Source organism: Myotis daubentonii, chromosome 5 (assembly GCF_963259705.1).
Source record: "Myotis daubentonii chromosome 5, mMyoDau2.1, whole genome shotgun sequence".
Lineage (NCBI taxonomy): Eukaryota > Metazoa > Chordata > Mammalia > Chiroptera > Vespertilionidae > Myotis > Myotis daubentonii.
Window position 1 is genome coordinate 36,393,616 of NC_081844.1, and position 15,916 is coordinate 36,409,531.

A 15,916-nucleotide genomic window follows, 5' to 3' on the forward strand; every position below is an offset into this window, starting at 1 on the left:
CTATAAGTAATAATAATGCCTATAAATATCATGCTTTTTCTCCTTAGTGAGAAGATCCTGTTCACTTCCTATATTTCCAAGAACTCTGTACTGTCTCTGCAGGACTTATACTTTCCAAGCATTCAAAGACCTTGACCAATGAGTTCCTTTTACTATGATAATAATAGCTCTTCTCTCAGAACAAGAAAACCAACTCTGGGTAATATTAGGCAAATTGATGCTCTTAGGAGGAAACCCACAACCCCAGAAATAAACATCTTGTAGTTGCTATCTGGAAGGTTAAAAAACTACATTTTGAACTACAGCTTGTCACCTAAGATTATTGCCAAATAAAAGTCAAAGGACATGATTTGTTATTAGGAACATGATATGATAGTTTACTACATGTCTAACCCAGCCAATAAATATTTGCTGAGTGCCTAGCTTCTGCAGTGTTGTTTGGGAAAAAAATTAATTAAAATGTGACATATTTAAATAAATAAAATGTTTAGAAAGAAAGTCAGCCAGAAAAATATAAATTAAAAATAACAGCAGCTACAATGTACCAAGTACCTACCATGTGACAGGCATTTTACATAAATAACTCACTTGTGCCACGGCAATCTTACAAGAGCCATATTTTGGTGTTATCACCTCGATTTCACAAAAAAGGAAACTGAAGCTCAGGGAGATGATGTAAACTCCCGAAGTCACACAGCTGGTAGACCCAGAACTCAAACCCTAGTCTGAGTCATATTTCTCTGATGTCTGTCAACCCAAACTTGCCTTTTCCTATCCTTACCAGCAATGTCGATGGTTGACCTCTACTAGCAGCACCTCAATCCTAGATCCTTTCTAATGCTCATGAGGTTGATAAATTTAAAAATAAATTCACTCTATGAGGAAGAGACCAATTTTCTTCCTAGTTTTTAAGCTCAGATCTTTATTAATAGTACCCGGTCAGGCCAAAATACATCAGATCAACTGACAGTTTAGTACAGAAGCAAGAGAACCCATGTGTATATGGACCAAAGGCATACAAAAAGAATGTTCTAAAAGCTTATCATGGAGTACAGTCCCAGGGAAAAGAGGGAAGGAGAGCAAGGCATGAGGTGTCAGATTATATCCACATAAGGTTGACTAGGGTCCAGTTTGAGTTGGCAACAGGCAGGGTTGAAAAGTGATCAAAGGCTCTGGGGAGAGTGAGGCCAAGAGGATCTGAAGTGGCACATGAGAGGTGTCTGATATGGGGGACAGAGATGAAATCAGGGTCAGGAAACTTCAGTGAAGCTTATGGAAATGGCAAGGCACAAAATCTTAGTTCAGTGCCAAGATACAACTTCATTTTAACCAGTCTGTCCCAATATCCTACTTTTAAGCATCCTTCCTGATGAAATGGACAAAGGTGACCATTAGGTTCAGTCTTTCAGAGAAAGGATTTTCACACAATTGCTTTTTCTTGTACTACTTATATAACTTAATTAGAATGACTAATGCAAAATAATGCCAAAGGTGTATACAATGTCTGGTCCCTCCCATTATATTGCAGTTTCCAGTCCCCAAAGAGGATAGCACATTGCAAGGATGATGATGCCTGGATGAGTGACTAAGTGGGAGTAATAACTGAACACCCAAAGATTTTGCTTACACATAGGGTTTCAGTTGTGGCAACACTTTATGAGAATAAAATTGAGAAAGGAAGTTTATTTGCTATACATGACCAAAACACCAAGTCACCAATTTTCTACACAGAGGTATATGTAAATCAAACAAAATAATTAAGTACAATAATAAAACAGCAGCTACTATGCACACATTCTTATGGTTTTCATTTCATAGGGTAAAATTTATTTCTTAAAAAGACTTGATAATTTTGGAAATGCTTATACCATATGAAAAACAAAAAGGAAAAGGTTTACCTTAATGGAAAATTAGATATATGTATTATTGCTATAAAAATCCCAGTTTGCAAAATAAAGAACTCTAATCAAAACTGCTTATGTATTGCCCTGGCCGGTATGGATCAGTTGGTTGAATGTCATCCTGTATACCGGAAGGTCACCAGTTTGATTCCCAGTCAGGGCACAAAACCAGGTTGTGGGTTCAGTCCCCAGTTGGGGTGTGGGTATTTGGGAGGCAACCAATTGATGTTTCTCTAACATCGATGTTTCTCTCTCTCCCCCTTTCCTCTCTCTCTCAAATCAATAAGAACTTTTTTTTAATTACAAAAATGAATAATTCAGGAGGATTCAAATCCTAACCCAAAGAGATCTAAAAATATAGCTGGAGACAAGACAGGTATTTGCAAAAACAGAATAAAAAGATGCATGTGTCAGGACTATATGTCCTGTCCTACTTGGACAGCTGCCCAAATGAACAGACCTGGGAATTCCCCTGCCCTGGTTACAGCTGTTGGGAATTTCTATCCATCCTGTCTCTCTCTTTCTAATTCACCACAGCAAAAGCAAAAGACATGCTCCTCTCCACCCATATCTTCCTTTACTCCACATCATAGCAACTGGTCCACTGATTGTCTGCCCCCCTGGTGGTCAGTGCACGTCATAGCGAGCAGTTGAGCAGCCTTAGCATATCATTAGCATATTATGCTTTGATTGGTTGAATGGCCGACTGGCCGACCAGACACTTAGCATATTAGGCTTTTATTATATAGGTCTAGAGGCCCAGTGCATGAAATTCAGTGAAGGGTTGCTCAGCCTGGCCTGCACTCTCTCGCAATCCAGCAAACCACTGGTCTGCCTGCCTGCTTGATTGCCTCTAACCACCCTGCCTGCCTGCCTCATCACCACTAACCACTCGCCTGCCTGCCTGATCGCTCCTAACTGCCTGCCTGCCTGATCACCCCTAACCACTCTGCCTGACTGCCTGATCACCCCTAACTGCTTGCCTGCCTGCCTGATTGCTCCTAACTGCTCGCCTGCCTGCCTCATCGCCCCTAACCACTCTGCCTGCCTGCCTCATCGCCCCTAACTGCTCGCCTGCCTGCCTCATCACCCCTAACCACCTCTGCCTCCGCCACTGCAGCTTCATCCAGAAGGATGTCCAGAATGATGCCCGGAAGGTTGTTCAGCTGTCCAATCTAATTAGCATATTATGCTTTTATTATTATAAACTAGTGGCCCGGTGCACGAAATTCGTGCACGGGGGAGGGTGTGTTCCTCAGCCTGGCCTGCACCCTCTCCAATTTGGGACCCCTCGAAAAATGTCCTGCCAGTTTACAGGGATTGGTCCTAAACCAGTAGTTGGACATCCCTCTCATAATCCGGGACTGCTCTGCCCACACTGCAGCCACGGACCGCTACTGCCTCAGCCACTGCCTGCCCAAGATCCATGGCTGTGGGGAGAGGGCCTGCGCCCACGCCCCGCAGAGAATCAGCTGGGTGGGAGTGCTGTACGCTGGCAGTGGGGCCAAGGACCGGTCCCTGGACCCCGCCAAGTGGGCCCAGCTGCAGAGGAGCCTGGATAAGAAGCTGGGCGAGCTAAGCAGCCAGAGGAGGAGCAAAAGGAGGGAGAAGGAGATGTGAGCCAGCCCTCACACCCTCCAGCCTTTTCTTAGCAAATGCAAGTGGGAGCAAGCGGCTGTCCATGGTGCTTTCTGTGCCTTATAGCTGCTCCGGTGATGTGACCAGGGCTGCATGAGCAAGCCAGGGGCCTCTGGGAGGGGGTGGGTGGGCCCAGCGTGCCATGCCTTGCGCTGGGGTGGGGGCGGGCTGCAGTGGCTGTTCTCTGGACCTTCTGGGGAGAGCCGCCCCAGGTCTATTTTGCTGGCACCAGGGCCCCCTGGGGCTCTCCAAGGTCCCTCGCCAACTGCCTTAAGAGAACCTTTAAGAGAGGTTCCGGGAGTCCGGGTTGTGGCCTGGCCTGCGCCCCACCCTCCTGCCCTCGGATCGCCATGGCGATGGAGGGGCGCAGGCCCTCCCGCCCTTCAGTTGCCATGGTGGGGGTCCAGGGTTGATGCCTGGACTGCGCCCCGCCCTCCTGCCCTCCGATCGCCATGGCGATTGAGGGACGCAGGCCCTCCCACCCTTCAATTGCCATGGTGGGGGTCTGCGGCTGCTGCCTCGCCTGCGCTCAGGCCCTCCCGCCCTCCGATCACCATGGCAATTGAGGGACGCAGGCCCTCCCGCCCATCAGTTGCCATGGTGGGGGTCCGGGGTTGCGGCCTGGCCTGCACCCCCCCCTCCCGCCCTTCGACCGCCATGGTGGGGGTCCGCGGTTGCTGCCTGGCCTGCAACACGGCCCTCCCGCCATCCTAACGCCATGGCGGTCGAGGGACACAGGCCCTCCCGCCTCCGATCGCCATGGCGGTGGTCCGGTGTTGCGGCCTGGCCTGCGCTCCAGCCCTATGCCCTTCAATCGCCATGGTGGGGGTCCGGGGTTGCTGCCTGGCCTGCACCCTGCCCTCCCACCCTTCCACCGCCATGGTGGGGGTCCGCGGTTGCCGCCTGGCCTGGCTCCGGCCCTCCTGCCCTCCAATTGCCCTGGCGATCAGGGCCACAGGCCAGCCGGCAACCCCAGCTTTCCCATGGCAATCACCCGCTGGGGGGTGGGGAAAGGCAGCCGTTGCCCACCCCCCAACTCGTGCCTGCTGCCTGGGTTGCTGATCACCATTCTTCAGTCCTTCCCCTTTCGCCTCTCATCATTGTGAGTATGCAAATTAACCGCCATTCGTGCACTGGGTGGGGGGGGGGGGGGAGTGTCCCTCAGCCCAGCCTGCCCCCTCTCACATACTGGGAGCCCTCAGACGTTGACCCCCATCACCCTCCAATCGCAGGATCGGCCCCTTGCCCAGGCCTGACGCCTCTGGCCTAGGCGTCCGGCCCGGGCAGCGGGGACCCGCAGCTGCAGCGGCCCCGTGATGGTGGGCTTCGCTTTAGGCCCAGGCAAGGGACCCCTAGCTCCTGGGACTGCCAGCTTCCACCGTGCCCAGCTCCCATCGCTGGCTCCACCCCTACTTCCTGCTATCACTGGCCAGGGCGGCAAAGGCGCCTGATTCTCCGATCATGGCTGGGGGGCAGGGCAAAGGCGGCCCCAGGGCCGCCTTTGCCCTGCCCCCCAGCTCTTAGCTCCCCCCTGGGTTTCCAATCACTGTCAGTGGCAGGGGGCTTCTTCCTGCTTTCCCTTTCGCCTCCCTGCATTGTGCCTACATATGCAAATTAACCGCCATCTTGTTGGCAGTTAACTGCCAATCTTAGTTGGCAGTTAATTTGCATATAGCCCTGATTAGCCAATGAAAAGGGTAGCTCGTACGCCAATTACCATTTTTCTCTTTCATTAGTGTAGATGATAGTTGACATAGAATGTTATATGAGTTTCAGTGATTAGACATTTATATAACTTATGAAGTGGTCACTCCGATAAGTCTACTACCCATCATGCACCATAATTAATTCAATATTTTTTACTATATTCCTTATGATGTACTTTATATCCCCATGACTATTTTTATAGCTGGCAATTTGTACTTCTTAATTCCTTTTACCTCTTTGCCCATCTTGCTCACCCCCCTCCCATCTGGAGACCATCAGTTTGTTCTTTGTATTAATGAATAACAAACTTAACTAGGCTTCAAAATCCTAAACTACTAATTTGCAAAAGAAATCATTTTTCATTTTAGCTAAACATCACTCTCATAGAAAAATGGACAATGCTTAAAAATAAACAATAGAATCATTTCAAAGCTGTGTCTGCAAAAATCTAATCTTACAAAGTCCACAAAAGAATAATTCCACTTTTCTTTTTACTTTTCAGTTTCGTTTTTGCTTTATTTTTTGTTTTTCTAATCTATACTAATGAAAGAGTAATATGCTAATTAGACCGGATAGACCAGACATCTTCTGGGCATCCTTCCAGACAAAACCACGATGGCAGGGACAAGGCAGAGGCAGTTAGGGGCGATCAGGCCAGAAGGGGAGCAGTTAGGGACATCAGACAAGCAGGCAGAGTGGTTAGGGGCGATCAGGCAGACAGGCAGGTGAGCAGTAAGGAGCCAGCGGTCCCGGATTGTGAGAGGGATCCCGGATTGGAAAGGGTGCAGGCCAGGCTGAGGGCCCTGCACCATGCAGGAATTTCGTGCACCAGACCTCTAGTATGTTTATAAACACTGTGTGCTAAACTAATTTAACCACAACTTAATAGAACTAAGAATGAATAAAGATTATCCTAACTCTTAGCTTAATACTTGGCCAAGACTTGTTCAACTGTTGAACGAATCATAAAGGTTCCTAACACACTGTGATATAGTAACTTTTTGGGATTGGATTGGTTTCTCATCTCATAATTCTGCATGGAATACTGCTACCTTCCTTTTTAAAACAGAAGGCTACATTCTAATACAATATTTGGTTTATATTAGCACCAACTCCTACCCTAGTGATGGAGACAAAGAGCCCTAAAAATAACTATTGCCAAAGACAAATTTTTAAATCTCAATAGTGGGACTTGGTAGTTTCACCTAAACTTTATTTGTAATTAAATCTTGTCTAGTATATCATATACTATCTGATAATTTTATGCTGAATCCAGAATTCTGGGGAAATTTAAAGCATTTAAATGCTATGATCTATAACTTGCTTAATCTAGTAACTAACTATACACACATAATCCTGATCCTCATTATATCAAATGCTAGTATCCAAGTCATACTTCTGGCACAGTGACAGAGACTCTCTTTTCTGGTATTAAAAAAAGGTATTCCTTCTTATTGCTATACCAATAAAAGCAATAAAAACATGAGATGCTTATACTATATTCAATGTCAATGTTAAAATATAATTAATTCTATTCTAACAGACTAATTTTTGTTTAGACAGTTTTACTAATCAGCTATAAAACATTCATATTAACAATTTACTAGCCTTTGCTGGTAAAACTTCAAAAAATCTGAATTTATTGCTATTTGATTACCTGCTACTGTTAAACTATGCAATGATATGAATCCAACCATATACGTGTGTGTGTGTGTACATATATGTATATGTGTGTATATATATATATATATATATATATATATATATATATGCTATTATGAGTCTCCCTGATTCATTTTCACAGCTATATTTAAAAGTAGTAAAAGAAAGCCCGGCTGGTATGTCTGAGAGGCTGTGTCAAGCTATGGACCAGGAGGTCATGGTTCAATTCCTGGTTGGGGCACATATGCCTGGTTTACAGGCTTGTTCCCCAGTGGGAGGCGTGCAGGAGGTAGCCGATCAACAATTCTCTCTCATCATTGGTATTTCTAAATCTCTCTACTCTCCCTTCCTCTCTGAAATAAAAAATATATATTTTTAAAAGTCGTAAATTATTTGTACACTCAATGGTCATGGTAATTTTTTATGCGTAATCATCTAAAGTTTCTGAGTACATTGACCAGTGCTCTCCCCACTTTACTTTGACATAATCAGGGTGGACAGGCTTCCCTAGGAAGAGCCTCTTTATGAAATTAAAGCATACCACATATTATTCTCCAGAGAAGTAAATTCTATTTGGGAAGAATTATTAGTCTCACTCAAGTCATTTCACAGCAAAGAGAACAAACAAGTCTATTGTATATACCATAATTACATTTTGCATGACTTCCTTCAATTAAAATCTTTACCTAAATTAGCATCCGTATAGCAGTAGAGAAATTTTAAATGTCATTATCTAATATGACCCAAAGATGCCTTCCACTAATAAGAAATTAGTCTTAAAAAGACTTCATATATTTCTTCTTCTTCTTCTTCTCTTTCTGTTGGAAGTAGGTCTTGAATTTATTTTGCAAACAAGACCTGTTCTATCCACCTTTTAATTTAGAAGGCTAAAAGCAGCTTTCATATATTTCAAAGCAATTATTGGCGTAATGCCCTCCCCTCAGTAGCAGTACTCAGTACATTTATAAGAAAAATGTATATGCATGGTTCAACCTCACTTAATTCTGCATATATATATATATATATATATATATATATATATATATGTGAATATATGAATAAATATATACATATATACCCATGAATGGATATATACAGAAATTAGAGTACTCTGAACCTCCAAAAAAAAGGTTTGATCATATTAGACATTCATTAACTACCTAATAATCTTGACTAAACTGATGTCTAGTAAACAATCAGAAGGAATAAAAATATTTGTAATGATTTTACTAACAGTGCTAGTTGAGATCCACATCTCAGACATTCTCACTAGAATGGCAGTTATAATCTTCACTTTATCAATTAATCACTAGGTTAAATATAACCAAATGGGAAGGAGAGGAAAGAACCATATTATTACTATAAAACCTGAAAATCTCTGCATAACTATGCCATTTATGGCTTATTCTGTCCATGTTGGAGACTCTAACACATACCAAAGAACAGGCCATTTCACAAAATACTACAGAAATCAGTGTTCAGGTTCATTAAGATCTTGAAGTCTAACCCTCCAAATGCTTTCTACTTCAAAAAATTCTGGTCTTAAAATCTTACACTTGGTGGGGCAAGATAATAAGAAAAGAATTATAAGAGAAAGTAAGTTAATGTATTAATGGTTGTAGTGTTAACACACACACGATAGAAAACAAGGGTAAAAAAGAAAATGAACTAACTGACCAATGGATTGAAAAGGGCACTTTATACTGAGGATTTCTTTCAGTATAAAGAAATAAGGTTTCAGTTCTGGTGTTAAAGCATGATTACTTCTGAACAGGGTCACTGATCCAGTCTCTTCAAAGAGTTGACACTAAAACAATTATCACTGCTACTCTTGCTTGGTATATACCAAAAATAACAGATTAGAAGGGAAAAAGCTTTGTTTTGTTTGGGTCTTTTAAGAGAAAAAAAGGAGGAACAGATTATTTGATGAAATACCAACTTTTACCTTTCCTCCCATAATAAATTTGAATATTATTTTTGGTTCCTTTCAATACAATTTGTTTTGCCTTTAAAAATAAGGTATTGGCCCTAGCTGGGTAGCTCAGCTGACTAGCATGTCAGATATGCCAAGGTTGGAGCTCGATCCCTGGTCAAGGCACATACAAGAATTGCATAAATAAGTGGAACAACAAATCAATGTTTCTTCCTTTCTCTCTTTCTCCCTTCCTCTCTCTCTAAAATCAATAGATTAATTAAAAAGTTTATTTTAAAAAGCAGGCATTATATTTTGACCACTCAATCTTTTTTGAGTCACATATCTAATCTGATATTTTACTAGAAAAAGGCATCCATGTACACATATTGTACAATTTGCAAATATATATATGAAAATGCAAAGAAATTCAAGGGAGCCCCAGCTGGTTGGCTCAGTGGGTAGAGCATAAGCCTGCAGACTGAAAGGTTCTGTGTTCAATTCCAGTCAAGGGCACATGCCTGGGTTGTGGGCTCCATCCCCAATAGGGGGCGTGCAGGAGGCAGCCAATCAATGATTGTTTCTCTCCCTCTCCCTTCCTCTCTGAAATCAATAAAAATATATATTTTTTTAAAAATCACCGAACCGGTTTGGCTCAGTGGATAGAGCGTCGGCCTGCGGACTAAAGGATCCCAGGTTCAATTTCGGTCAAGGGCATGTACCTTGGTTGCGGGCACATCCCCACTGGGGGGCGTGCAGGAGGCAGCTGATCGATCTCTCTCATGGATGTTTATAACTCTCTATCCCTCTCCCTTCTTCTCTGTGGAAAATCAATAAAATATATTTAAAAAATAAAAATAATAATAATAATAATAAAGAAATTCAAAGGAAAGGTAAAAAATTCAGCTAAGTGGTTAACTATGGTAGAGAGGAAAGGGGTTAAAATTGAAAGACAGTTCACAAAAGGCTTACATTATATTGGTAATGATTTATGAAAATGAGTGATAGGTACATAAAAGTATTTTATTCTTTAAACCTTTGGGAATATTATAGTGTTAAAATTTTGCTCATTTTTTAAACACCTTATAAGAAAAACTGTTCAATAGAAAAGTATACTAGAACCTGCGGTTCTAAATCAGTAGCCTAGGATTGAATCTGGCCAAGACCTGTTTTGTTTGGACAACACAATGTTTTGTTTTGCTTTTTAGCTGTAATTTGAATGCACTCTTCAATTAGCCCGAATCATCACCATTTTCCTTACAGTCAATGAGTTCTTTAAAAGCAAAAGAAATTCGCCAAAGCCAATTCGGCTCAGTGGATAGAGCGTCGGCCTGCAGACTGAAGGGTCCCAGGTTCGATTCCGGTCAGGGGCATGTACCTGGGTTGCGGGCACATCCCCAGTAGGAGATGTGCAGGAGGCAGCTGATCAATGTTTCTAACTCTCTATCTCTCTCCTTTCCTCTCAGTAAAAAATCAATAAAATATATTTTTTTAAAAATAAAATAAAATAAAAAAATAAAAGCAAAAGAAATTGGAATCCTCATACAATGATAGTGAAAATATAAAATGGTACGGCTGCTTTGGAAAGCAAGTTGGCAGTTACTCAAAATGTTAAGCATAGAGTTATCATATGACACAGCAATTCCACTCCTAGATACCTACCTAACAGAAAGAAAATGTGCACACAAAGACTTTTACACAAATGTTCACAGCAGCATTATTCCTAATAGTCAAAAAGTGGAAACCACCCAAATATCCATCAACTGAAGAAAATATAATACAATGAAACATTCCACCATAAAAAAGAATGTACTGATAAATGCTACAACAAAAATAAACCTCAAAAACACTATTCTAAGTAAAAGAAGCCAATTACAGAAGAAGCCAATTACAGAAGGCCACTAATTATATAATTTCATTTATATGAAATGTCCAGAATAGGCAAATCTCAAATCTATAGAGACAGAAAGTAGATTAATAGGGTGATTAAAATGTCATAAAATTAGATAATGGTGTTGGTTGCACAACTCGGTAAATACATGTCTGTCAACCTGTGGTTGTTAGCCAATTCAACGCCAACAGGAATCCCCAATTTGGGGTGCAGTAAAGGAGGAGACTTTATGCAGTGTAAACAGCTCAATAATGTTGCATTTCAATTATGAAACAGCATAGGGGTGGAAAGCATGGCTGTGAGATGACCCTCAGGATGAGGTGGCTCTCAACCCCTCTCTGGATAGACAGTTCTGCTCTGCCTCTCCTCAGTCTGGTCTGGTGTGCCAAGATGACTCCACTCCACTCTACTCTGCTGAGCTGAGACATCTTTGGTTTCAGCTCAAGGTAGGAAAAATGCAGTTGTAGTTGGAAAAGGAAAGTGTATTCCCCTGAGCCAGAAGGGAGTTGACTTAGAGAAAGCAGTCCCTGGCCCTGGCCCCTGATTAATCTATTGTCATGCAAATGAGGGTTCCAAATCCTCAGTTTGATTTGTCCAAAAAGCACTGTCCTGATTGGTCAAAATGGAGCTGCTCTAATTGGTTGGTGAAGATGCTACTGAGGATATAGCCACACAGCTCCAATTAGACAGGGAAAGTCTCAGCCCTATTGGTTGAAATACACTCCAGGAACTCCTTTATATGGGTTTGCTCACTGGGCAGAAACACAGTGCAGGGAGGCAGGCAGTTTCGTGCAGACTTCTCCCTAAAGCACAGCTTGCTGAGAGGCCCTGTTCAGCAATAGCTGCCAGGCTCTAGTTTTTGTTTTTGTTTTTAATTTCAGCCCAATTAGCACCAGGAGCCCTTCTCAACAAGTATTTTCTTTGTCAGGGTCAACATTAAAAAAAGCACTGAACTGCTTTTTACTTTAAAGGAATGAATTATATGGTATGTATATTATATCTTAATAATAAAGGGCTAATATGCAAATTTTCCCCTCAACTGGAAGTTTGACAAGGGGCCGGGGCCAGCAGGCCAACCCCTCCCCCTGGCTGGCCCTGCCTGATCAGCTCCGAATGGGGTGAGCTGGCCAGACCCCTTCCCTGCATGAATTCGTGCACCTGGCCTCTAGTATCTTAATAAAGTAGTTTAAATATAAACAAACCAAAGACATCCATAGAGTTTATGAATTAGATTAATCTCTAAATGTGGTTCTCAAATTGTGGTATGAGAACTCTTAGGGGCCACCCAGAGCTTTTCAGGAATCTTGAGGTCAAAACTATTTTCATAATACAAGACATTTGCCTTTTTCACTGTGTTGATATTTGCACTAATGGTGCAAAAACAATGGTAGGTAAAACTTGACACCTTTGGCATAGTGACACCAAAATACATTAGTTTCAGGTAGTCATTGCATTCTTTATCACCACACACTGCACCAAAAAAATAAAATCCTTTTCACTTAAAAATGTCCTCAATAAGTAGTAAAAATTACTAATCTTGTTCAATCTTAACATACATATTTTTTATTTTTTATTTATTTATTTTTTAAAAAATATATTTTATTGATTTTTCACAGAGAGGAAGAGAGAGGGATAGAGAGTTAGAAACATCGATGAGAGAGAAACATCGATCAGCTGCCTCTTGCACACCTCCTACTGGTGATGTGCCCGCAACCAAGGTACATGCCCTTGGCCGGAATCAAACCCGGGACCCCTCAGTCAGCAGGCTGACGCTCCATCCACTGAGCCAAACTGGTCAGAGCAACATACATATTTTTTAATATGTGTGATGAAATGGGAAGTAGCTATAACTCACTTCTGCTCTAGATCAAAATTTTAAAAATATGATTATATGAGTTGTCACTTTTTTAATAGAACAGCATTTTTACTAGAAATGACTATTGGTTCCTATGGGAAAATGCATTCCCATTTCCAAACTCACTTGTACATAACTTTTATAATAAAAATGTTTCATAAAGTGAAGGCTGCCACTTCCCATGGGAAATCACTCCTCACTCCCCTTTAAAAAACAATATTACCTTTTAGCCTGAGTTAGCAGGAAAGGCCTGTTTTGTGGGTAGAGGAAGGAATGAGGCAAAAGGCAGAAGATAAAACTTGGCCTAAGAAACTATTTTGAAACTCCCTCTAGGCACTCACAAAGATAGGTCTGGTCGTGTGACCTCCTCCGGCCAATGAATTCTAAGCAAACAGAAGAGACACATACCACCACCTCTGGGTGGAAGCATTTAAGAGCCATTGCAGGGGGGTGGGGAGTGCAGGAGGGTATAGGGGGCATAAATGGTGATGGATGGAGACTTGCTTTGGGGTGGTGAACACACAATACCATGTATAGATGATGTATTATAGAATTGTGCACCTGAAACCTGTATAATTTTGTTAACTAGTGTTACTCCAACAAATTCAAAAAAAAGGAAAAAAATTTTAAATAAAGTTAAAAAGAAAATATATTTTGTTCTATCATGGTGATAGGCTAACTAGCATTAACATTTTATTATAGGATAAAATATGCATACGTTTTAAGATATTCAAACAAAATAAGTTTAAGGATTTACCTTGTTACTTAAAAGGGCTGTGTTCTACATTAAGGTACTATTCTAACTAGTTACAAAAAGGACTCCAAATGCTAAGAACCACACATTGAGAATTACACTTGTAAAAATCTACTAAGAATAGATAATTAATTAGTCTTTTAAAAGATGATTGTACATACATTGCTGACAAAGATTTGGAAAACCCCAAGGACCAACTTAGAACACTAATTTGATGCAGGACAAAGAGGTAATTCTAAAAAGGCATTTAATTGTACTAGTAGTGGTATAAGCAGTGTACCTGTGCATGAGAAAATAAATAGATCAAATCTAGCAGTGTGTATTGAGTACTATATATATAAGAAAAGGACTGATCTGGCATGTTTCAACACACACTAGAGTGCTCAAATTGGGTGCTGTGGAATAAAAGAGTTCATCCTTAATCTTTTCAGCATTTGATAAAATGTCCCTTTGTTCTTACCCATATTCACAAGCAATGTTTTGACCTGGTTTCCCAAGTTAGCTGATACTAAGAAGAGAAGCCCAGATTGCAAGGATTAATATTTTATTTACTGTAAACATAAAATAAAGGATCCTATCTCTGTAACAGCTGGCATTTTAATTCCTAAGAGACTCATCAACTTTGAGCAAACTAGACAAATAGTTTCTGACTTTGCAAAGCTGGACTTTTTATAGAGCTAGGTAATTTCTTGGTGGGCGTGTATATTTAAGTATTGAATACACTTTGGTTTAAAAAAAATTTTACTTCCTTTAGGAAGTTATATCTAGCTCACTAAACATACCATGGACTACAACTTAAATACAGGTCATAATAACAATAACAATAATACCCAAATAATAGCTAATATTTATATATGGTTTATTATAAATAAATAGGCACTGTAATTTTACATATTTTAACCAGTTTAATCTTCATAACATAATCTTCATAATCTTTTGGCAGGTACTATTATAATCTCTACTTTACAGATGAATGAACTGCGGTGGAGGACAATTAAGTGACTTGCTCCATATCACACATGTTAAGTAGTGTGGCTGGGATTCAACCCAGGATGTCTGGTGCCAAAGTCAGCATTTTTTTTTTTATTAATTGATTTTTAGAGAGAGGAAGGGGAAGGGTGGGGAGGGGGAGAGAGAAAGAGAGAAACAGACACAAAGAGAGACAGAGAGATTGATGTGAGAGAGAAACATGGCTCGGCTGCCTCCCACATGAGCTGCAACTGAGGATTGAACCCGCAACCCAGTTATGTGCCTTGATCAGGAATCAAACCTGCCACCAAAGTCAGCATCTTAATCTCAACTAGCCTTGTACTATCAATTTTCTGAATTTTAAGTATTTATTTTTCAAAACAGTTTTGAAATTCCATATATATCATAGCAAAAATGTTTCCCAAATCCTCATGATTAAGCTGTTAAACTGGAAATGGTTAACTTTAGCTGTTAAGTATACATATAAAATTAGTGACAGTCTTAGATTAATAGAATTGGATGCTATTCAAAAGCAAGGATATTGTAGCTTTTAAAGGAAAAATATTAATTTGAACCTTTCTGACTAGTGACTCAAACTGACTCAAATTACTTACATGTTAATTTCAAATCCCTGGCTCTCTAGCTACAAGTACAACCCTTAGAAAACCATAACTTGTTTTATGGGCTATCAGTCATTCTATAAACTAAACTATAATTAATTCCATATCATATAAAATAGCTTTTAATTTGTGCTTTCCTATTTTTCCTCAACTGTTATAAAGTGAACATATACCACTGAACTGCTACATTCCAAAATTTCTACATTTCTCGTTTCACCTTGATATTACGTTAAAAGGAAAAGTACTTCTCATGAGGTGGTTTTTTGTCATACTAGTAATGTTCTTGTTTTATATCTGGGTGTTTGTTTATCAGAGTATGTTTAACAAAAATTCATCAGATTATGTGCACTTTTCTATATGTATATTAGATACTTCAATAAAAGCTGTTTTTTTTAAAAGCTGTGCTTTTTAACACTACTTCAACAAAAACCATTACAGCCTGGCTGGCATGGCTCAGTGTTTGAGCGTCAACCTATGAACCAGGAGGTCACGGTTCGATTCCCAGTCAGGGCACATGCCTAGGTTGTGGGCTCAATCCCCAGTCTGGGGTGAGGAAGAGGCAGCCGATTGATGATTCTCTCTCATCATTGATGTTTCTACCTCTCTTTCCCTCTCCCTTCCTCTCTGAAATCAATAAAAATATATATTTAAAAACAAAAACCAAAAACCATTACATACCAACTTTATTAAAAACTGTCTCTGTTAAATTTTTCATCAGATGGTACTCTGCAGCACTAATACTCAATTCGTTTTTTCATATGGGGAAAAAAAAGAACCATGCAAGATATTCTATGGAACCAAAAAGTGCTATTTAATTCTTGCAAAAATCTCTGAGATTTAAAGATCTCAAAGGTAAAGAAAATCTTTTTTTTTTTAACTTCTATGCGCTTATTTTATTCTAACAACAACCTTATCAGGTAGATACTATGACAACCTTGTGGCAGACAGCCATAAGACGTATCCCAGGCCAACTGTTTTTATTATGTGACGCTGAAGTTCCTACATTG

General features: G+C 40.7%; 1 protein-coding gene and 1 non-coding gene across 4 annotated transcripts in view; both read right to left on the minus strand.

The window, feature by feature from the left end:
* Positions 1-15,916, minus strand: part of KIF13B (kinesin family member 13B) — a 217,554-nt gene that overhangs the window by 177,405 nt on the left and 24,233 nt on the right. The window lies entirely within an intron of this gene.
* Positions 7,725-7,847, minus strand: LOC132236329 (small Cajal body-specific RNA 15). The gene has a single exon (XR_009453269.1). It is a non-coding gene; the product is annotated as a small Cajal body-specific RNA 15 (non-coding RNA).